Below are 25,337 nucleotides of genomic sequence, written 5' to 3'. Positions count from 1 at the left end.
GATCCGTTATGTTCTGACCCAGTTGAGGGCCGCCGGAGCAAAACTTTCCTTTCAGAAAGCACAGTGGTGTAGAACCCGTGTTAATTTCTTGGGGCAGGAGATTACTCCTCAGGGTCTCTGTCCCCAGGAAAAGAAGGTGGAAGCACTCCAAAAACTGAAAGACCCCACAACTCTGCGGGAACTAAGGAGCCTCCTTGGACTGACTAATTACAGCAGAAAGTTCATTGAGGGCTACGCAGAGATCACCAGACCCCTGATTCATCTCCGGAAGGGGGGGGTCAAGTGGGAATGGGGTCCAGAACAAGCTGAGGCGGTAAAACAACTCAAAAGAAGCCTCTCACAAGCGCCTTGCCTAGCTTACCCTCTCAGAAACAAGGAGTTCTTCCTGGAGACGGGGTTCTCTAATACGTGCTTGACGGCAGTATTATACCAAAAGCATGACAAGGTCAATAAAGTAATCTCCTATGCGGGAAAAACTTTATCCTCTGCGGAGGAAAAATTCAACGATTGTGAGAAGGCACTCCTGGCAACGGTGTGGGCATTGAAGAATTACCGCCCGTTTATCCAGGGGGAACACATCCTAGTGGAGACTCCACACCAGCCTCTGCAACATCTCCAAAGTGATAGAATCCGGGCCGGAAATGTGAGTAATTGCCGAATTATTTCCTGGATTCTGTCAATGCAAGGCTTTCCTGTGGAGGTCAGATATGGCCAAAACAAGAAGAGTCCCCTCACGCAAGGTCTGGCTGACTTGCATGATTGTGCCAGAGAAAACTGTCTCGAGGACGAAAGTCTAAAAATCAGGGACAACATGGAGGCATACCTTAATTCCCCACACAAAGTCTTTGAAGAGGACAAGTGTGATGGAAAGCCCACTTTCTATGTGGATGGATGCTCTTACCATGTTGACAACAACGGGGAGAAAGAACTGTTGGCTGGCGTAGGGAATGCATGGGTGAAGGAGTTCCCAGAACCCTCCGCCAGATACAAAATTGGTCCCCGAAGTAGTCAGGTGGCAGAATTGATGGCTGTGCATCAGGCCATCCTCACTGCTGTCCAACATCAACTCCACGAACTGGTCATAATCACCGATTCGGATTATGTACGGAACGGGTTCGTGGAGCACCTGGTTAATTGGAAAACCAGAGGCATGTTATGTGCTAATAACAAACCCCTGAAACATGGGAAGTTAATCCAAAACATTGATGATCTGGTCACCTCAAAGGGGATGACCATCTATTGGAAAAAGATCAAGGGTCATTCCAAAGTAGAGGGACCAGACAAAACTGGAAATGACTTAGCTGATCTGGCCAAAACCGGGGCCATCCAAGGGGATCTAATTGAGATTGAGTCCCTGTTGGGGGAAATCCAGGTCACTGCTATCACTAGGTCCCAGACAAATGCTCACAATGATCTTTCAACTGCCCAATGGAGCAAGGAGACCCCTGATGCTGATTTGATTACAGCTCAGAAAGGGGATCCAATTATCGGTAAGTTTTACACCTTGAGGACCCTGAGAACTTTCCCCTGACGGATACCGATTACATTGGGAAAGAGGACCTAAGAGTGTTGATGAAATGTCCAAAAATGTTCCGAATCCAAGACGGTTTGCTGGTAAGGAAATCCAAAGCTGGCCACGATCAGTGGGTGGTTCCTACCTCATTCCGAAGCCTGATGTTAAGTCACGCCCATGATGCGGCCACCGCCGGTCATAGGGGGTTTCACACAACACTGGAAATCTTAAGAGAGGTTGCATACTGGCCACACATGGGGCAGGACCTTGACCAATACTTGAAGGGGTGTCTTGTGTGTGCACAATTTTAGCCATCATCCCTCACGCACCGTGCACCCCTCCAAAAGAGGGGGATGACACTGCCATGGTCAGATTTGCAAATCGACTTTGTTGGCCCTGTGATTCGCTCGTCTAGAGGAAACAAGTACATGTTGACCGTTACATGCTTGTTTACCAAGTGGGTGGAATGTCTCCCAGCCCCAAATTGCAAGGCAGAAACAGCAGTTGCCCTGATGATTAACCACATCTTTTCCCGTTTTGGACTACCTCAAAGGATTGAGTCAGACAGGGGTAGCCACTTCACCAGTGAAGTAATGACAAAGATGTGGGAGATACTGGGGGTCAAGAGAAAGCTACACATTGCTTACAGGCCAGCTTTTTCTGGGGCAGTAGAGAGATATAACCGAACCATTGTGAGCATATTAAAGAAGTTTGTGGCAGATTCTGGGCCAAGTTGGGATATCCGATTACCTCTGGTCCTAATGGCCATCAGATCTACCCCTTCATCTGCAACCAAAATGTCACCATTCCAGTTGATGACTGGACGCAAGATGGCGCTTCCGCAGCATTTGCTCTACAGGACCCAAGAGCAGACACTAATAAATGCCTCCACAACTCATGAGTATGTGGAGAATTTAAGGAAACACCTTCAACATGCTTTTGCCTATGCTCAGCGGAATCTAGAAAGATCAGCTGAGAGTATGAAGACCCACTATGACCTGAAAACTTCCAGGAAGGAATATCAGGTGGGGGACCGGGTCTATTTATACAATTTCCAAAGGAACCAGGCCAAACAGCGAAAATGTTTGCCTACATGGAAGGGACCGTTTGAGATTATAGACAAGATCTCCCCTGTGGCCTACAAGATCCGCATCCCCAAAGGAGGTTTGGCAGAGGGGGAAGACAAGTGAGTCCACATCAACCAGTTGAAGTGTTGCCATCCCAGGCACACTCTGCAACAACTGGAGGAGTCCTCTGCAATCCCAGAGGGTACCGCTCCAGAGTAATTCAATTCCAACCCTAAAAGATCCTACATATAGCCTATCAAATTCTGTGTTTCTCAAGTTTATGTGTTCCTGTCTCTTAAATTAAAAAAATGTGCATGTTCATATCTGTTGAGTTCTAAAATATATATGTCACCCCACTATAACAATGGTGGGGGAGAAATGTCTATGAATAGGTATTGCCGCTCTTCCTTTGTCGTCCTAGGAGAAAGAAAACCTGGAGACTGGCCAGGGAGGACGATCCGGAGACCGGGAGCAGAGACCCAAGGGGCCCGGGGTACCGCCCAATATTCCCATCAGGACCGGCGAGGAGAACCGATCGATCAGTACCGGATGGAGGAAAAGATGCTGAACTGTGCCATCTACCGGAATTAGATGAGGAGAACATCCCAGATCTTGCGAGTTCCATCAGTGAAACAGAATGGCCATCGCAAGAGGGGGGCTTGTGGGGTGTTTTTACCCATGCATCCGAGCCCTACCACAAAAACTGTGCAGTACTGGCATGGAAAACATCATGATGGCCAGAACTTCCCAGAAAATGCACAGGGAAATGCATGAAGAATAGGCTGCCACCCAATTTTTGCCTATTTTATGAGCACAGAAGGGCATTATAAAAGGGGCAATGCTGATTGCCAAAAGCAACCCATAACTGGTGGGAATTCGTTTTCTTCAGGTCAAACATGGCTAATTTATGGGCACAAAATTATTTTACTGCAGAACTACACCAATGCCATTTGTTGAACCTGGACAATATACTTCCATGTAATATCTCTTGTTTGAAATGCTTGAATTCAAGACTGATCTAAAAAAAAAAATTGCATGCAGTACCCTCTTTTGACTGAGGGCGGCGCTAGCGGTCTAAACTCTGACAGGGAAACTGCATGTCAGGAGTTGCAACAGAGGCCTTTACATCAAAGGCTGGGAGTTAATTAAAATCTTAACCACATGCTGTTCCCAGAAGACAATCTGATTTAATTAACAGGCCAAAGGCTGGGAAACCTCTCACCTCCAGAGATTCACACCAGGAGTTAGAATCTCACATGACCTCTTCATTGATAGAAGGCAGACTGGCTGGGAGCCTCCTGGAGACCACAAAATAGGCTCTTGCACTTGAATAGAATATGTTGATTTTGACTGTTTCCTGTCAACAAAGGCCTGCCTGCCAGAAGACACATGTGATCACTGACCGAACCAAGTCTTGGAGGAGGACTCCAACACTCTGAGAACTGAATTGAAAGCAAAATATATATTTTACAGAAACACTGATAACTCTTTGTAATCAAATGACAGGAATGTATAACTTTGAGAGCCTTCATTTAAAAAATGTACCTTCGATTCAAGCCCAAACTCCAATTTGTGTGATGTTCTGGGGCAAAACCCTGCTATTTATGGATACTACAGACTCTGTGTTTAAGCTAGAGACATGGGAACTTACTGGAGTATGCATGGACAGGCCGTGTATATGTGTATAATTTTTAATGAAAAACCAATATTGCAAAACCAGTTAAAAAACGCAAAATGTTGCCGTTTCTGAATGCAAGCTCTTAGAAACATCAGCGTTTGAACAGAGTATACCTCATGTGATAGGTGATGGGAGCATGTAATTTCAAACCACTGTGTATCTATGAAATATGTCTTTAGGTCAAATATAGATTTGTGGGCAAACTGACCAGGGGAGGATCCTCTGACCCATAAAACCTACAGCATCACCATGACACACATTTCCTTCCCCCAATCAAAGCAGTGCGGAAAGCATGACCAATGGGCAGTTGAAAGAGGGGCTGGCTAGTGATGCTGCACACACACCCACTTTCAAAAGACATAAAAAGAGCCACTGGTAGCTAGAGAGGACATTCAATTCCATTTGCTGCAGCGCATGCTGACCGACTTCACATCCAGAGATCCTGCACTTAGACTTCCAAGCTAAACAGAGACTACAGAACTTTGAACCAAGAAGGCCCACTTCAAGCAAAAGTATTCAGGCCCAAAAATCATTTGCAGATTATTCACAGCCGGACCCAGGTGTTGATTCTGGCCTGAAACCCTGTGCCAGAAAGATCCAGAAGCAGTGCTGTACCCAGAGAAAGCAGAGCAGTATCCAGAACCAGAGGCCAGAGATCCAGAGTGACCCAGACCGCTGTTAGCAGAACCAGAGAGCTGACCCAGATCACTGTGAAGTGCCGAGACCAGAAACGGAGTTCAGTCCAAAACCTGACCAGATCCGTGGGGAGGCCTATTTCAAAATATATTGTGAGTACCTAGCAGAACTGTGCAGAACCAATCTCTTAGTTAAAATAATATAATTCAATCTATTTTAAATCTAACCAGAACTGCCTCCTAACTGTCACCTGTCATTTGCAAAGCTGTCACCTGTCATTTTCTAGCTGCAAGCTGTAACCTGTCGCTTTGAACTTTTAAAATTTCAAATCCGAAAAACGACCTTTATTTAATCGTCCGTATCTCTGAAAAGCTTAGAATCTCAGCCTTTCAACAAGTTTAGAACCAACTTGCTACTCCTTATACTTTTGCCGTAATCCCGATTCTCGCACTCGCGAATATTGCCGCGATTTGCGATTTGGCCCGATTTCTTTACTTGTAAAAAGATAGCTGCTTTTGCCTGAACTGCTAAATTTCGTTTGCCTCTTAAGAACCATTCCTGAATCATTGCTAGAGTGAGCCTGAACTCATATTAACTAGATAACACTCACCCTGAACCTCATGAAGGGAATTAAAAGCATTTTCCGCATATTTCTTACTGCATTGTCACCATATTCAAAGCATTTTGCCTGTGTTTCAAAACTCCTATCTGTTGTATAAGCTGCTGGGGGGGAATTGAACTGAATTCTATTTGATTGCATTCCTAAGAACTGTGTCATCTTCATCTTCATCTCCTTACATTGCATAAAAGGGGGGTGAATTGTCCAAGAAAGTGATTACATTGTCTTTTGCTGAAACCCTATCAAGTTATTTTCTGTACTGCATTTTCATTCCACCTTGCATCCATTTGAAACCATAAAAGTATTATTGCTATCTTATCCATCCTATAACCACTCATCATTGATTATAAAGAAGTGTGCTAGTGCCAGACTATCCATTATTGATTACTGCTCAGATTAAGTGTGATATTCAATTATTAAATTATTATAAAGTGTGATATATATATATTGTTTAAATTCTCAAATAAACCTTTTAACTTGCAAAACAGAACTACTTCTTGGCTCAGTTGGGGTCAGGGGGATTCCAAGAGAGGGGTGTTATATAGGGGTAGTCATCCAGAACTCATGAACTGGACATAAAGATATATCAATAATGGTTTCCATTCAGTATCCCAGACTAGGCATTGACTTAGCTGTAGTGTTGAATTGAATCCTCTTACACTGGTAGGAAAGCAATGCGCAGACACATCTCTTCAACTCGTTCATATTGGAAGCAAGACAACGTAGTATAACAGAGGTTCAAATCCTGATCCCGCGCTTAGAAACCAATCTCTGGCATTAAGCGTGTTATAAAAGAACAATTATAATTATAATTAATTATAATTGTTCAAGTTATTTTAAGAGCTGGGAATGATATCAATTTGGACAAGTGAAGGAGGGTCCCAAAACCCTGTGGGTGCCCCATTTCAGGGAAATGCATCATAGACTGCCCACCTTGACAGTGTGGCTCAGCCTTGGCTACCTTCTAAAAATGAAGCTGCTTGCATCTTTGACAAATCTGTTGGTGTTGCAGGACACATGTTGTGCAATAGCTGCACAGGTGAACAAAACACAAACTAGGCAACTGTATATATCCCGACAACTCTGTCAGTGTTCTATAACATTTCTGTCAGCTTCACCTGAAATGGGCCTGACAACTCTGCAGTGCATCTGGTAAAAATATCATCTGCCCCTACCCCTGAAACCCACACAGTTCATCTTCATCGAAGTCAAATCATTGACAATCCAGATTTTCCTTCGATACTCCAATTTAACACTCCCTGTTTAAAATCTTTAATGTCACTGACAGCAATGTGCATTGTAACATGTGTTCCCCCTCTGACCTGCATAACACAGCTAATATAGATCAGCTCTCTAAAATCTTCAAATTGTGTATCTTTTTCATTTTTGGTTTTTAGTAATTTCATATGCTCTTCAATTCTCTTACTCTATATAGTGATTATCATACTGAAAGCACCTGTATTTTTGTTTCTTTGTTTCCTCAAGTGTGGCTTTTAAAATGTTCACACATTTCCTCCCTCATTTCATCACTCTGTTGCAAAGTTTGACGGCTCTCCATCCAAAATTGATCCCCCTTTACATTTTAAATTGTGCTGTGATGTGCCTGGTCCAGAACAGTATTGCAGTGCTATGCAGGTGTGGGTTTCTGCTTGGAACTGTATAGTTTGCTAGGACTAGAATGCTGAAAGAACATACAGAAAGGAGGAAACACTTGTTGCTTGCCTTAAGTTCATAGGTTTCTGAAAAGGGTGAGTAGTTGTCGCTTTAGGATGTATCCACTATTGACTATGGCTGAGAGAAGTGTCATGTGAGTTGTAATACCATATTTATATGTGGCTATCTGTTGTAGGTTGTGTGTTATCCTTACTGTTCAACCATATATCACCGTACCGTTCTGCCCAAAATGGCTGTGCTACAATGTGGCTGTCATGGGTTGATCTGGGAGGTTTTCATTCATGTTCGAGATGATGTTGTCGCTATCACACGCCATCTGTCCATTTATTGGATGCCAGTGTCTCCATAATCCCTTTTGGTTAGCTAATACACCTTTGAACGAGACTCCTGAGGAAGGAATATTTCAGGAACCCTATACACATCACTGCATCAAATAGTCAAACTCTCATACATTTAAGTAGTGGATTCTATCTTTATATAGGTTGACACATTAAATGAATTGCTCCAATGCTCGCTCACATAATTGGGATTGTTTTCCTAATTTTAAAACACAAAAACACTAATCAGACGTCTCCCGCGGTCATATGACATGTGACGCCATAATAGATGGTGAACGTGATGACGTCATCACGTTGCCACATCACTACACTGACCCAGTACAAATGAATGGCCATTTTGGTTAAAAAAACCAAGGACAGGTCTCGTGGAGCTATCTAACGCTCTTGAAGGACAAAGATATAACTTCACAAAATCGGTAAATATTTACAAAATGGGTGTCTGAATAGACCACATTTATCCATACCTAGCATGATACATTTTTAAACACTATATTATCCCTTGTCATCACAGATTAACGTGACAAACAATCCGAGACTTTTGAACATTGCTGCATTGCATTTCTCAGAAAGATGACCACAAGGAACATCCACCATTGATTGAACGCTCTCTATTTTTGGGAAAAAGACCACCAATATTAGCACAAGTCTCCTTTTTTTATTTTTCTGACTGCAATAACGACCATGACTTATTTTTAAACTACCTTTATTATTTAGGATCCTAAATCTTACCTGTTCTTATTTGTCTCTCTACGATGGTGATTAAATTCCAAAATAAGAATTGATTTTCCATCTGCAAGCGTTGACCAGTTCAACATACTTTAATGGATTTATAGGTAAGCATGACTACAAAGTTGCCCTCGTTTGGTCTATTTAATAATCGATGGACAATAATCGTTTGCCCTGGTCTTTTCTAGAGACAAGAGTGTGAGAACATACCACGAATTGGACACATATATGTATGAATCCTTTTTGGATATTGATTTGAACAAGTCACATGGCACCAAGCTAGCCAGGTGATTAATATGTGGGCCTCATATGAGAATAGATATATGTTTGAATGGAATTTTTAAAACCTTGAAAATAGAAAAAACATACTATACTGCTTTACACTCCTGAAGAAGGGAACCTCCCAAAACACGCAGACCTATTTTTATGATTTGTTGTATTTATTGTATTCATTAAATGTTGTCTTCTTGAATGCCTATCTCTCAAGATTGTTTTGTAATAAGAATTGATGTTTGATTCTGTTGACTACTAGATTGAACTTTCACTGTCCTTGCTGGCAGTAACATAGGTGTGCATGGGATGGGAGTGTCCATCAACACAGAACACTTAGCTTTCTTATCCCTGCAGCACAGTGACACCTGCATGCCATAATGTTGAGTCCTAGAGGGGTGCTCCAGCGTATCTGCCTTGTACATGCCTCTGGGCCCAGCATCATGCCAACTATCCGAAATATCTCACAGGCCACCCATTATGGCACAGATATATGTAGAATAGCCCAATGCAGGAATGCTGATTACTCAGTGTACATGTGCACTTTTTTACGTAGACTGGGATTGCGGAAGGTCGAGAGATCATAGGAGTATTCATCCAATCAGGGTGTGCCCAAAACTGTTTCGTAACGATTTGAAAACGTGGGATTGTTTGAATACTCTATTGGAAGGAGACATAAAAAAACTACCTGTTATACTTTCAAAATAATCCCAAACCACACCGTTTTTCAGCCAAAACTAAAACGTTAAGTGGCCTCAGGTGTATTGTCTGAGTTCCAGCGTTTTTTCTAATTTAATTGGATTCGTTCTACATTTGGTTGAAAGAAGGATTGGCATTGTACAAAAGTGATTGCTTGGTGAGAGGAAAAGTCTCTGAGATGTAAAAGCGAAGATCAATCACTCCTGGGGTTTAAATAGAAGGCTGACTGATGAAGTGCAAATGTGTTCTGGTGTTAAATAAAACATGATCAGCCCATGCCGTGCACTATTAAGCACACCACGGGCAGATTTTTGAGAATATGTCAGTCTATCAGAGCACACATCATGTCTGCCATTTTGAAATCGATATGTACAGCTTGATTCAAGACAAATAAGTTCGAATAAGACTTGCAGTAGCCGATGCAAATCATATTCCAGTGATAAAAAATAGGAAATGCTGCTGCCAGGGTACACCATACCTGCAATTAAATACAAGGAAAATGTCATCATTGTCAAGATAAATATGCACACAAAATGTTTTGTCGCACATAAACATATTTATCCATATGAAAAGAGAAATTGCATCTGGATTTCCATTTTACTCTTTCCTGCACACATTCTATAGAAGAAAACAGTAATAACATACTTTAAGCATCCATTGTCAAAATATACAATTTTCTGTGTTCTTGCCAAAGCATTGCTTTGTGTGCGGCGTTATGGCTCCCTATAAAGTATATTCTAGGCCCATCTATGATTTCAGGCTTAGTTATACAATACTGTTTCCTGCAGTGGCCACTCAGAATTGTGTGCTGTTTTAACGGGCTTCACACTGTGATATTATTCATGTGTTTCAAGTGTGCAACAGTCTTTAAAAGGTAATTTTAGTTTTCAGCCCTTTTGCTTTTATCCTCATGAATACACAAATTGAACATTGTTGTGGCCTCCCTGTGAATGCGGGATGACGGCATCTGCTAGAAAGTCATGCATTGTACGGAAAGCCAGGTGGTACACATCACATGTGCTTTAGTGACTTGGGCCGTGTTGCACCTCCTCCTTAATCTGCATCTAGGGAAGGCTTGGCGCAGTTAAACACGTTTTCTATGCGTTTAACCGTCATGTTTCTGAGAGAACAGTAAGTAAAGTAACACCTTCCCTGTAACCAGTTATTTTTTTGACTACATAGAGCGGCGGCTCAAAGCAAAACATTTTTTTTAAATAACGTGTCCTACTGGATATATATGGATTTATAAATATTATGTTTCCACGACCTTGTTTGCTCGGGGAAAAAACGAACAGTTAAAAGCATTCTATTCATGTTGGGTACGCGCCATGTGTCTGCGTTTTCTTCATTTATGGGAGCTTGTCACTGGCGACCTTTTTTTTTTGTTCACACTAACTGAATTGCAAAAGCTCTTTTGTGAAGGACAGTTTAAACATTTTCATTTTTTTTGTATCTGGGAAAAAAATGTCATGATTGAAGATTTTTTTTCTTTCAAACAAGCTCTCAATCCCCCAGTGAAGTGGTTGTGTTTCAAAGTGGCTGTTTTCTTTTTGTTCTTTGTCATTGAAAGAAAGGGCCAGAACACAATTGAACACTATGGCTGTGCAATTTTCTCAAGGGACATGGAATTGAAAATGGGAACGCTCTCTATTGCTTTAGTGGGGGCTGTGTAATGTAGCTGTTTAAAGCAAAGTGCATTCTGTAAAATTGGCAGTGGCTATTCTTGAGCTAAAATGCTAGCACCAATGTCATTTAGGAGTTCAAAGAAAATGGAGGACATTCAAGGCAACACTGGGCCAAGTCCTTGCTTTCGAATGAAGGGTGTCACTTCAAATAATGTTCAATAGCCATTGAAGTAAGCCACGGTGGTGTGCCATGGATAATGTAAGTTGGGTTCCATTTAGTGCGCCTGGTGGAACCACATAACAACACAGTCCAAATAAGGGACACACCCAGAAGAACTCGCCTATTGCCACCGCGTGTTTTCCTTCCCTCTTATCACCTCCCCTTTTTCCTTCCCTCTTATCACCTCCCCTGTATTTATATTGATGCTATATGTATGCAGCACAAAGGATATAACACTTCTAAATTAGCACTAAGCATTTAACATGTCTATGGATCCTTTTTTCAAATCACAACACGCTATTCCATGTTTGACGTTTTCTCTCCATTGTGGAATTTCAGAGATGCACATGTCCCTGGACTACAGTTTGGTTTTCCTTCAAGCTAAGAAATAGACAGTTTGTTGAAGAAATGTCATCCACTAATTGCAGGTGTGCTACAAGATACCACCACACCAGCTGGAAATAGCAATGCAGACCCGCTAGAATTCCACATTCCATGTTGCACATGCTAGACTGCTCATTTAAGCAATGCACTTCTTTCCGTGGGGAATGCAAAATACATATCCGATCATGGGATTGCAATTGTTTACACCAGGTCAGTGCAAACTTCTGTCGAATCTCTGTTCTCTGCTGTAGCCGTTTGAGGAAGATAACAACTGTGTTACTCTTACCACTGTGTTAATTAATGAGGTGCTACCACTGGTTACGTTTTCCAATTTAGTGAGGGGACATCACTAGACTGGCAACGTAGGAGAAGGGACGTTAGCGAGAGAACTGCTGTCAAGTTTGCATTTGCCTACATCCAAAGTAAACATGAACAGTGGCATTGAATGCATTTTATCATTATTTTACACACTTCAAAGTGAAAGTGGATGTTTTTCACCAGCATATGACTGGGAAAATTGGGGGATCCAGATTTAGTGAAAGACACAGTAAAAATGTATAAGCTGTCAATACATAAGTGTTTGAAAGACCAACAGCTGAAAAATAGAGGCTTCAATGACATACATTTCAATCAATCACTTTAGTTGCTCAGCATAAACTATTCCCATCATTAATTCAAAAGCAATATGGTTTTATAAACATAAAACGAACATCAAAATATTTAAGAATTACATACTCGATCAATAAAACAGAATTATAAATTAAAACATTAAAAGTAAGCATTAAAATCCCATATCCAATTTCACAAGGCAAGGAGACACAATGTATTGACAGTTGTTAGTAAAAGTATGCATTCACATGCTCTAAATGAAGAATGCAACTGTGAGCCCTACAGTTGGGCTTTCGTTTGAAAATACCGAAAAATAAGCTTTTTTTAAGGTGTAACATACTAGTCTTCCTCAGTGAAGGGCATAGACAAACCTCTCAAAGGGGCGGGGTGTAATGCCTGCATAGGAAAAGGAAGTCATACACATTTTCCTGCTCCTACCCGCAAGATCAAAGCAGGACATTTGGTTACAGAGATGACCACTTCCTCACCACAGCTCTAACAGAAAATATTCTAAATCAGAATTTAATATAGAAGGTATAATAGAAATGTCATTTCAAAAGGGCTGCAAGATAGCATGGCACTTGGAATCAGCATATGCACACCACCTCGCATTTGCCTGGACAAAGGTGCCAAACCTAGAATGCTACCATAGTCAGTGTAAGGTCAATAGCAGAGGCAGGGTGTGGTGACTCCCAGAGGTGGTCGAGATTCAACACAGTTGGCAACCTCCTTCTATGTGAAAGCCACAGAAGACCAAACATGGCTCTGAGGGCCATTATATCCTGCCGATGCACCTTCTAGATCTTATCACTTTCACCCACCCAGCTCTAGTCCATGGTAACATGGCCTCATAATTCAGCCGCATAAAGAGCAATCGAGATTTCCATTGGGCTACAAGTGTTTATGGGTGCTATGACAGAATCGGCCCCAACTTTGAGATTAAATTGCAATTCCCTCACCTCTGACCTCTTCGGAGTACGTTTGCTCTTTTCGAGCCATCGTAAAAAATGCTGATAGATAAGCCAATCCCTAGATAATCATAATGCCTTACCGCTTCTGAAGTGGTATCCCTCGATGATTTCCTATGTTTTAAAGGGCAACATGGGGCCCCAAACCATTACTTTGATTTTGGTACCACTTATTCTAAGGCCCTTTAAAGTACACTGAGAGCCTGATTCGCAGAGCGTTTTCCAATGGCATTTCTCCATTATAAAACACTTCTGTGAATCAGGCCCTAAGACTCAAAACTGTTCCCTTGCTTGTTGAGTACATTTTCCATTTGTGCTATGAGGAGGAGCTCTCTCTGCATCATCACCAGCATACTCGAAGCCACGGCAGACATCAGGCTGCAGGAGCAGCAACTGAAAAAATGAGCGCTTCCACACGTTCCATGCATCTGCAAGGTGAGGGTTAGACCTACACGCTTGCCCCTAAGAAAGAGCCCTAAAAAAGACCCAACGACGAAATATCACCGCCATCAGCTGATTCTCAGTACCCCACAGGCCGTTGCCTGCACCTAAAATGGCTGCCCCGTTTTCCCGTATTGAGAAGCGTCATGTTGCCTAGTAACGCGGCCCTATTTGAATCCACATTACCACCGGCAGGCGGAAGCCGGCCCGCATCCGGGAAGGCCAGCTGGGAGAAGGCCCTGTTCTGCGCCTGTTATGCGCCGAATTGCGCCTCGCTGAGTCCATCGGGAAAATATAAGGTACGATTCTCTTGCACTCGGCCCTACCCCTCCCCTGTCCTTTCGCATGCAAGACCTCGAGCTGGCCACACCACCCCTCGTTTGAAGTGCTATCTACAGCAACTAGCGTGCTGACCTGCATGAAGAGCTAAACTAAACACATCTGCCCACCCAGCAACCACGTACTACAAAGCCACACAGCCACCCCGCCAGCTACTTCCCATCCCCACTTGAAGAAACAGCCATCAAGCACGCGCTATGAGATAACCTTCTTTCACGATGCTGCAAACCCCGCATATTGTCGCACAGAAAGACTCTGCTGCCCACACTGCATCTCATATCTAGATGTGCCCTAGATCTTGACCCCACTTGTATTTTTGATTCAATTGTACCGTGATTTTGCTGCCCACACTGCATCTCATATCTAGATGTGCCTTAGATCTTGATCCCCATTTGTATCTTGATTCAATTGTACCGTGATTTTGCTGCCCACACTGCATCTCATATCTAGATGTGCCTTAGATCTTGATTGTATTTTTGATTCACTTGTATTTTTGATTCAATTGTACTGTGATTTTGCTGCCAACACTGCATCTCATATCTAGATGTGCGATAGATCTCGATCCCCATTTGTATGTTGATTCAATTGTACCGTGATTTTGCTGCCCACACTGCATCTCAAATCTAGATGTGCCTTAGATCTTGATCCCCATTTGTATCTTGATTCAATTGTACCGTGATTTTGCTGCCCACACTGCATTTCATATCTAGATGTGCCTTAGATCTTGATTGTATTTTTGATTCACTTGTATTTTTGATTCAATTGTACCGTGATTTTGCTGCCCACACTGCATCTCATATCTAGATGTGCCTTAGATCTTGATCCCCATTTGTATCTTGATTCAATTGTACCGTGATTTTGCTGCCCACACTGCATCTCATACCTAGATGTGCCTTAGATCTTGATCCCCATTTGTATCTTGATTCAATTGTACCGTGATTTGCTGCCCACACTCCATTCTGATTCAATTGTACCATGATTTTGCTGCCCACACTGCATCTCATATCTAGATGTGTCTTATATCTTGATCCCCATTTGTATCTTGATTCAATTGTACTGTGATTTGCTGCCCACACTCCATTCTGATTCAATTGTACCGTGATTTTGCTGCCCACACTGCATCTCATATCTAGATGTGCATTAGATTTTGACCCCCTTATTGCAAGTGGATCTCTAGTTTATGCCTGTTTCTCGCTGCCCAAATTGCATTGCACTGCCCGAGCTGTGCCTGAGTCCTGACCCCCCACACTATCTCCCGCCGCAGATTGTTTCATCCAGCGGCACCACTCCTTAAAGGCCCATACCGCCTAGCAGTTGCCCTTTGCACCTGGACATACCCAGACGCACCCGCCCCCGAAGGCTTGCCATACACCGTTCACTGCACTTGCACCTAGCTGCACCACTTACTGCCACTCCTAATATCCAGTGGCTCTGCTATCTAAACTCTGCCCACACCTACTCTCGCCATGCCTCATCCCCAATCCACCAGCTCACCAGCTGCCCCACTGACATTCCTCTCCAACATTCCTCCTACTTACTTCCTACCATCATTCTTCACTGAAAGCAACCCCACAGCACATCATCCTCCACCTAACATAACCTCCTACACTAGACCCACCAACATCAGGAACCAACTCCTAGGTCTCCGTTCAAGATACACTAGCATCACTCACCAAGCCCCACCCATCACACCTAACACTCCAACTACGCCAGCCCTTACGGTCAAAACACCCTTATTTACACCTGCCATGATGCACCCCATCCCGGCTGCACCTCTCAACACCACCCCTACCTCAGCCCAGCACACACACAAACTACAGTGTGCTGTCATCAATGCTAGATCCATCCCTGCCCATGCCACTGAAATTCATGAACTTCTAATTAACTTGGACCTCAACATCCTAGCCATCACCGAGACCTGGCTTCATAGCGCTGCAGGGCCAGCCCTCAACCTTACCATCCCACAAGGTTACGCCATTATCCGGCAAGACCGCCTCTCCTCAGTAGGTGGTGGGGTAGCACTCATCCTGAAAGATCACCTTGAGGCCAGACAAATCACCTCTAACCTAGGTGACACCATAGACTCCCTAGCTATAAAAATTGCCCTCTCCCCCAACTCCACTATCACCTTCAACCTCGTCTACCGCCCACCCGGCCCACTACTACTGGAGTTCCATGAGAACCTTATATACCGCCTAACAGAAAACCTAAAGCTCACCTCCAAAAGCATCCTTCTAGGTGACCTTAACCTGGGGTATAACGACAAAAAGGACAAGCCAGCTAAATCTCTTGCACCAGCCTTAAAAGAACTAGGCTTTGACCAAAAAATAACCTCACCCACACACAACAAAGGCCGTATCCTGGATTGGATAGCCGACCACAACTGTCACATCGACATTAGCTCCATCACCCCGACTCCTTGGTCAGATCACCACTCATTCACTTCTTCATTCCCGTCGCATCTAACACAAACAAACCTAACCCTATCCCCCCAGCACTGGCTAGATGCACTACAAATCTTACTAAAGATAAAATTAGCCCCCACCTACACATCCTCTCCACAGATCTCAAGTCATCTGACCCGTCAGAGTTAGCAAATATCTACAAGAGCACCATAAGCACTGCCATTGACGCCATTGCCCCCTTACAGACCAAAAAATCCAAAACTATTAAACACTCAAATACCTGGTTCTCCATTGAACTCAAAGAACTCCGCTCACCTAAAAGGAAAGCACTAAACTCCTGGCAGAAATCGCCTTCCCCAGCCACCCTATTCTCCTACAAAAAAATCACTGCCCAATACAAAAAAGCCATAATCACAGCAAAGTCAGTCTCATATAATGATAGAATTGCGAATGCAAGCTCCGAATCTAAAGAACTCTTCGCCATCTTCAAAGAACTCACCACACCGGCCACCAAATCACAAGACATTGTTAAAGACCAAACTTGGTGTAACTCCATACAATCTGCCTTGTTAAATAAAATTGAATTCAGGGAGGTCACAGAACACAAAGTTATTGAGATAATGAACAAGATTAAACCATCCAACTGCAAAGGAGATCCCTGCCCCGCCAGTCTGATCAAAGACTGCACTGAAACACTTGCCCCCTTCCTTAATCATTCATTAATGCCTCCTTCAACGCCAATACAGTCCCAGACAGTCTAAAAGAAGCCTGGGTGTGCCCGCTTCTAAAAAGACCTACTCTCGACCCAGAAGCAGCTACCAACTACAGGCCCACCACCGTGCCTTTCCTGCTCAAGATTCTGGATAAAGTTGCCTACACGCAAATCCAGGATTATCTTGAAACCAACCATATCTTAGGCAAAAGACAGTCAGGCTTCCGACCAGGTCACGGGACAGAGTCAGCCCTACTCGATATAAAAATACAGCTTGCAGACACTATGGACAAAGACGAACTGGCACTCCTTCTCCTACTGGATCTATCTGCCACTTTTGACCTTGTCAACCATGATATTCTAGGCATGCACCTAAAAAATGAAGCACACTTCTCCCAGGAAGCCATTGCATGGGTGGCCTCATTTTTAAATGGCAGACTCATGAAAGTCTTTTCAGACACTGCCTCTTCAACCCCTACCATCATCCACTCGGCGTCCCCCAAGGCTCCTGCACCGCCCCCACTCTATACAATATATTCACCCTCCCTCTCTTCAATGACCTTGACTGTCGTAACAGCGTTCACCAACTACGCAGACGATACACAGGTACTACTCCCGCTAACTGGGACCTATGAAGAAGATGTGACAGCACTAACCAAAATTTACACAGCCATCCAAACCTGGATGGCGGCCAATAGCGTATGCTTAAACGGGGACAAAACCGAAATCCTCATAGTAGGGACCAACGAAATTCTCAATAAATTCCCCCCTCAATACAAATCCTTCAACATCGACAACTCCACCATCACAGCCTCCAAGACTGTTAAAACCCTAGGTGTTCACCTAGATGCCTCTCTATCTATGTCTCGCCAGGTCAACGCCATAGCCTCTTCCTCAGCGCTCACCACCAAGGTGATAAACGCTGTCAAGCCTTTTCTCTTCACTAAAAACTGCCTGTCCATCGCCAGAGCCACTATAGGTACCAAACTGGACTACTGTAATGCCCTTTTCCTAGGCCCCTCCGCCCACAACTTTAAAAAAACTCCAAGTCACGCAAAACAACGCGCTCCGGGTAGCGCTGTCCATTCCCAAAAGGGAACACATCTCGCAAGCAAGGAAAGATGCTCACTGGCTACCGGTGAAGGAACGCATACTCTTCAAAGCCATGGCCATCACACATAGATGCCTCTCTCTGGATGCCCCACCCTATCTTGCAGAAAGAATCACACCGAAAGCCTCCATCAGACCCACCAGAGCTCACCGCACCAACATGATCCATGTCCCCACGTTTCAAAGATCTATGGCGGGAGGATCCACCTTCCAACACCTCGCACCTAAAAACTGGAACCCCTTACCTACTTCACTAAGGAATGAAAAATCATACCACATCTTCCGTAAAAACTTCAAAACCCTCCTATTCCGATAAAGTCCTCCACATGCACAGTTATGCTTGCACTGTAACCACAGCATAGCACAGCCTCTAAGTTCAAGGTTTTAAGACTAATGTGTATGTTCCCAAGCACAGCTATGCTTGCACTGTAACCACAGCAATGCATAACCCTTCAACTTCAATGTCCCACTTCAAATAACTGTTGTACTCTGTTACTATATTCCTATGCTATGTTCAAGATCAAGTATGCTGTAACAGCGCCACGATGCCCCAGGGCAGTTCTGTGCGCTTTATAAATGCAAATAAATAAAAATAAATAAATAAATAATCTTCAAAGAAGGGCACTGGGATTGATATCATCCATCATCAGGGATTTTGTAACCAGCCTTTTGTAACCAACCATCTAGATCATTGATGAAAGTCCAGTGCAAGGACGCATCCCTGCGGCACACCCTTCTCCCATAAAAAATAATTGTTATTTCCCCGCAGCACCCAGGATGCACTTGAACTCTAGTGTTCTTGTGGAGGGCCTGGAGGATGGAAAATAAATCAGTGCCCATTCCTTCACTACTGAATATCTCCCAAGGAATGAGCGCATTAACAGAATCAAAGGTGACTTTAACATCAAAAGAAAACAAATAGCGCTTGTTACAAATTGTATACAAATCAGCATGTTTGCCCTTCATCCAGAGTAATCTAAACCCTTTCCCGATGGTCTCAGACCATTTCCCAAACCCGCCCTACACTTAGGAGAGAACTGAGATTTCATCAAGCTAGGCACAAACCTTTGCAAGAATAATCCTTTCGAAGATCTTATTTGGAGCATAAAAAGCACAGTGGAGCTATAGTTGCCTGATGCCACAACTGTGCTACTTGATCGCCAGGGAGCACCTATTACACACCAGCTAAGGCTGACATTTTATCACTATAATCCACCTTTGAAGCATATCCCTTCATACGTCTATCTTTAAATTCTCTCTGGAAAGAAGTACAACTTCCTTATTGCACTAACCCAACTATATGTCGCATAATGTACCTTTTGGCAGTTCTAGAAATTATTCCTTTGCAACCGTCTGAGAACCACAATCACCAGAAGCCCTCTAGGTAAGTGATGCTTTCACCTTCCCGGGTCGTCCAAGGAGTGAGGAGGCCATTTACCTTCAGGTGTGGTGCTATAGATGCAGTTAACAAAGCCTGCTCCAGCCCAATGCATGAGAGTACTTAAGCAGCTGCCTGCAGAAGCACATGTTTCTTGCATTGAGTTCGTATCCAGCCCCAATTGCTTCGAACATCGGTTTTCTGATGTGTGCTGCACTTGTTGTTTACATAACCTGCTCCAGTTCTGGTTCCAGCAGCCTGTTCTCCCTGTCTTTTAGCCCTGCTTCTCTGTCTGCACTCCTGGCAATCTACTTTGCACCCCTGTGCTCCCTTCCCTGCAGGCCTGCTTCTATGCCTTCAGCATTTTGCTCCGTGCCTGTGGCATTTTGCCCTCTGCCCTGTGACCCTGTGTGCTCTGCCTGCATTTCCCCTGAACCACAGTCTGCAGCACTTTGTCCTCTGCCTGCTGCCCCTTGCTCAAAGCCAGCAGTTTTCATGTTCCTTAACTACAGTACTTTGTTCTGTGCACATAGTCATTGTAAACTGCTGCTTCCTAAACACCAATCATGAGTTCCCTTGCTGCCGGTCTGGAGATCAGCCCTTGTTATTCCAGTCTAGCCTTTTAGTTCCAAGAATACCTTATTATTGGTTTGCAGTTCAGTCCTTGTTATTCTAGTCCAGAGTCTGGCCAGAGTTTCCTTGTTCCTAGCCTTCAGTTAAGTACTCAATTCCATGATTACAGTTCATTGTTTTCAGTCTGCCTTTCCAGCACTCATTACTCATCTGCTTAGTCTCCAGTCCTTGAGATTATGCTTTTACTTCCTGTTCTCTTATTTGAGCTTTGCTTACTTTGACTTACTGTTCTTTCTCTGGATATTTCTGTTAGAGTTTGTGTTCCTTTTCTTGTCTTCATTAGTAGTTGTCTAATTACTTTCTCCAGAGATTTGGCTGCACCTTTCCTTTGTTGCCTCTCGATTTTGCCCATAGGGCCATATTTTTTTTAACAATGTGCTGTGTTATGCTTTAGCAGGCAGTCACTGTTCCATTCCGACTGGACACGTTCATTCTTTGGTTTTGTTAGTATTGTTGCCATGTTCGTGCCTTAGGATCCTGACACATAGGTCTACTTGTACTGCTCTTTTCCAAGATCATTCAGAGGGAGGCATTGTAATAGCAGCCTGCTCAGAGGACCTGCGTGTTCCCTAAAATTGTGGAAAACCCTGTGACTATTCTGTGTATACCCTAAGTGGGATTCAAATGCGTTTGCCTTAGTTGGAATCACTGCCCTATTCTGTTCACCGTTAGTGTTCCCAGTCTATGCTTATAGCCTATTCTTTCCCTTCCTGTCTCTAGTATATAATTCTATATTAAGCTTTGGGGCTACTGCAAAGCCCCAGGAATCTACGATTTCACCCAAATTAATAATGGAATGAAAATCAAAAAATCTAGAGAATGGTAGGCAGGTCTTAGTTTCTCAATTATAAAAGTCAACCAGATACAAGTACAAAACAGGACCCTTTTCCAGTCTAAGTCCATTGATCCCCACCAAATCCTCATCTATTTTGATGGGTAAAAGCTGAGGCTGCGACCCCTCAACGTGGGATTCCTCGAGGGTACATAAGTACCTAACCATGGGTATATTATCCTCAGAGCATCCGCATAATCCTGGCAACTGCAGGCTGCTGGTCATGGCCTTTGTCACATTATGGACATTGTATTGACAAAGAGGCCAGACATGGGAATTCTCTTAACAAGGGCTTTATTAATAAATCTTTATATGTGCTGTCCAAAATAAGTGTGGGAAATGGCCCACTCAAAGTTTGGGAGACATGTTACTTGCAATTTGGGGAATATAATCTTTGACCACCCCATGTTATCAGGTACAAAAATAACTTAATGTGATTTGATTGCATCAAGCAGATCTTCTCATGTGCTGAACCTTCAATCTGTTCTCTTCCTTTCCAACAAAGCATGATAATGCTTACTTGCTATTTTGGGGTGTTTAAATAAAATACACATCCAGTTTTAACTTTCCTGATATTCCTGTTGAAGCACTGTTTCACCTGTCTGCATTTTGCATAAAACTAGTACAAGGGATACATTGAAGTGGTTCAGACTTGGGTAACTGCCCTCTTACTAATATTTCTTAAGGTCAGGGGTGAACTCACAGATTCCAAAATTCTGGAGTCTGAGGGCATATTATCCCTGAATTGGTGGTCTAACTTGAAGAGCACAATTGCCGCAAACAGGACTGAGAGGATTGCCATTAGGTCTGCTTTTGCACACTTTATTGTTTTGCCATGTCTTGCCACTTATCTGATTGGGATTAGCACCTGGCTTCTCAGAGATATGACCAAATAGGGCAGAAATAACTTATTGTCATGGCCACTTCCCACTCTTATTTCAACTGTGAAGCCCACCACGCAAATCTACACTCCACATTTCTTGCACTGCATTTCACCTGAGTTACCAAGAATTATTTAATTTGGAAATACCTCCACAAGAGACAATTTAAAAAAACATACATATTGAAAGTGTCCCAGTGATCCAGATCAGCATGTGCAACACACTCTCTGATACAAGATCTCTCCGTTTGTCTGAGCTTACAACATGTACAAGTCATACAGCTCGTTTGGGTATCGACATGTGCCAGATTTGACAATGGAACCATAAGCTTACATCCGGGAAGATATAAAGTCTGAAAGATGATTTAGTACTCCCCAGTATATTATGCCAGACTACTGGAAAGAGTCTGTGGGCCTCAATACGAGGTTGGAGGTAAGTAATGGTCGTTACCGGCATGGAGCAATTACTGTGTCCGTGTAGTAAAGAGCCTGCTAAAAGCAGGCCATTACGAGTTGGCGGGCACGAGCTTTGCACCATGCCGGTAAGGACATTACCGCCATGCCGCTAAAGACCCAAAAATGGCCCTTAGCGGCATCAAGGAAAGCGCTGATAGCACTACTGCCATCCATGAATCCGGCATTAGCGGTGGCCGCAATTAGCGGCCACCGCTAATAGTGGTGACCGTAAATAAGCGGAACTGGAAGTAGCGTCATCGCACAGGAACAGGAAAGAGTTTGGCGGACATCTTTAAAAACACAATGCATTGCCATCCTCAGCACCCAGGACCTGCATCAGCACTACAGCAGCCCCAACTTCACCCAACACCATAGGCCCTGAAGAAAGGCACTGCGCGCCAGCACAAGGTCTGTTTCTCAGTGGAGGAGCTAAATATGCTCACAGACACACTAGCTGCAAATGCAGAGGTCGTGTTCATGCAAGACATGCAGCATGCTGCCCAGATAATAAAGAAGGAGATCTGGGAGGAGGTGGCATGCAAAGGCAGTGCGGTAGGTACAACCCCGCGCACTGTAAAGGACGTGCGCAAGCACTAGGATGACCTGCGCCTCCGTGTCTGGAGCATACTCGCAGCCAATCGGAGCCAGGGGATGGGAACAGGTTGCGGAGGAGGCTCCCCGATCAAGATGACAGACTGGGAGGAGACATGTGCCAGCACAATAGGCATAGAGACAATTGAGGGAGTGGGGGAAATGGAACATGGTGTGCTGTCATCGGCTGAAGGAGGTGAGTGTCCACACAAAACACTGTAATGCAAAGCTTGACGATGTTCCCCAAATGTGACACTGAAATGAGCCAACGCATGTGGCATCACATACATGTACACAACCCTGCCCATAGGCTGTCCACATCCACATCACATCCCCATGCATGCAGCCCCTCATGCATGTGTCACCCAGACGTATGCCTGTATGACCGACCTCTATGGCAAGCAACCTGTATGTCACAACTCCAAATGCATAGAACTGCAGCAATACCAACATATGCATGATGCACGTAGAACCATCAGCAATGCTGTCCCTCTCTTAGTCCCCCACAGGCTCACAATCTGACAGTGAGGACCAGGACTCTGTGGCACAGGCCACAACCCCAATGAAGAAGGCAAGGGGCATGGAAGGAGGCAACAGGCCTAGTATATCAAGGGGCACTGGCAAACCAGGACTGCTACAGAAGGCGAAAGCCACTCAGGATGACACGTCAACAAGGTGTGAAAGGGATACTGACAATGCAATACACCCACACCTGACGCTCCCACCACACCGGAGCCAGTGGCAGAAGGCTCACTGTCTGCTGCCAACAGTTCTGTTGGAGAAGCAGCTGCCACAGCACCCCTGTCTGATGTAGAGGGCCCATGCCAAACACCCGTAGGACAGGCCACACCCAGCCCGCAGCCATCACCCCACCTCAGCCCACGCCCCACATCCAATGCCAGCAGCCATGAGCTGTCTGGTGGAGAGTCATTGGCAGGGATATGGAGCCCCAGGGAGAGCTCACCTGATGGCGGACCCATGCCGGAAGCTGCGCCAACATCAAACAAAGGCAGGGACAGAGACCAGGGAATCAGCCTCATCCAACAGCGCCAGGAGGATCTCACTGCACTGGTTGGCCAGCATGTGAGCGAGGGTGCCCTGGTGAGGGAGGAGTGGCGTGAATACACTACCGGCATAAAACTCACAATAGAAGCCAGTAAAACACGCATTTGCGATGAGTTTGCAGCTGTGAGGCACGTCCTCAGCTGCATCTCGGATGCAAAGGAGAGCCAGTGTCCGTACAGGAACAGGAGCAACCAGGCACCTCCTCCTCTGCCAGCTCCAGGCAGACCAGCCCCCTGCGCAGGTCCGCGCAGACCTTGTGCCGGCCAGACATGCAACCACCCAATGCTGGTAGAGGACATGGGAAGTAGGGGCAGCCTGTTATTGGTGACTCTTGCAGACTAATGCTGCACTGAAGTGCATGCCATGTGCGGGGGAGTTGTGGTGGGAGGGGGGTGTTTGGGGGAGTTGTGGCGAGACGGGGGAGAGGGTTTTTGGGGGAGTTTTGGCGGGAGGTGGGAGAGGGTGTTTGGGGGAGTTGTGGCGGGAGGGGAGAGAGGGTGTTTGGGGGAGTTGTGGTGGGAGGGGGGAGAGGGTGTTTGGGGTGGAGGGTTCATGCACTTCCTATTCTCTTTATGGTTAATACACCCATTGTGTCAAGAACAATCACATGACTGGACATTTGTTATTGTGAATGTGTGCTTTATTGGTGAAGAGTGCACAGTGTCCATGTCCCCCAACACCAATTGCCCTGGGTCCCACATCCATTGCACCCTCCGCATCCATGTGTTTTAGAAATATTGGTCTATCAGATTCTGGTGCACAGCACATCCCTCCGGTGCATCGCCACCTGCCTGACGTGCAACCCCATCTTCTTCTTCATCCTCCTCAGCCTCACTAGGCGGTTGCAGTTCAATGTCAGGGGGCAGAGGCACGTTCCGTCTGATGCACATGTTGTGCAGCATGACACATGCCATGATGATCTTGGCCACCTTCTCATGCCTGTACAGGAGTGCCCCACCCGACCTGCTGAGGCATCGAAACCCTGCCTTCAATAGGCCAAAGGTCTGCTCAATCACCACTCGGGTACGGGTATGTGCACGATTGTAGTCTTCCTCGTGCCTGTTCTGTGGGTTCCAGACAGGGGTAAGGAGCCACCTCTTCAAGGGATAGCCAGCATCACCTGCATGGGTGCAACAATGGTTATGTGTAAGTGATCTCATCGAATGTAACATGTACTTATCACACACAAGCCTGCATTGATTTCTTGCTCACATCCACAGATCCCTGCAAGAATGGAGATATTCAAAGTAACTGCAATGTGTGAATTCACATTATCCACCGGTGTGCATCGCATCGTCTAGTTGATGCAGGAGTGTCCTATTCCTTTCTAGTGTTCATGTACTGTGGTTGCCTATGGCAGTTGTTGATATGATCTAGGTGATGTGTAGTCAATCGTATGCTTTGATCCTGTCACCGTTGGGAACAGACTCTTGATGATCTGCCATTTCACACTTGATGTCCTCATGCTG

The sequence above is a fragment of the Ambystoma mexicanum genome, chromosome 6p, assembly GCF_040938575.1.
Source record: "Ambystoma mexicanum isolate Mex_15411 chromosome 6p, UKY_AmexF1_1, whole genome shotgun sequence".
NCBI classification, from domain to species: domain Eukaryota; kingdom Metazoa; phylum Chordata; class Amphibia; order Caudata; family Ambystomatidae; genus Ambystoma; species Ambystoma mexicanum.
This window is presented reverse-complemented; position numbering follows the sequence as displayed.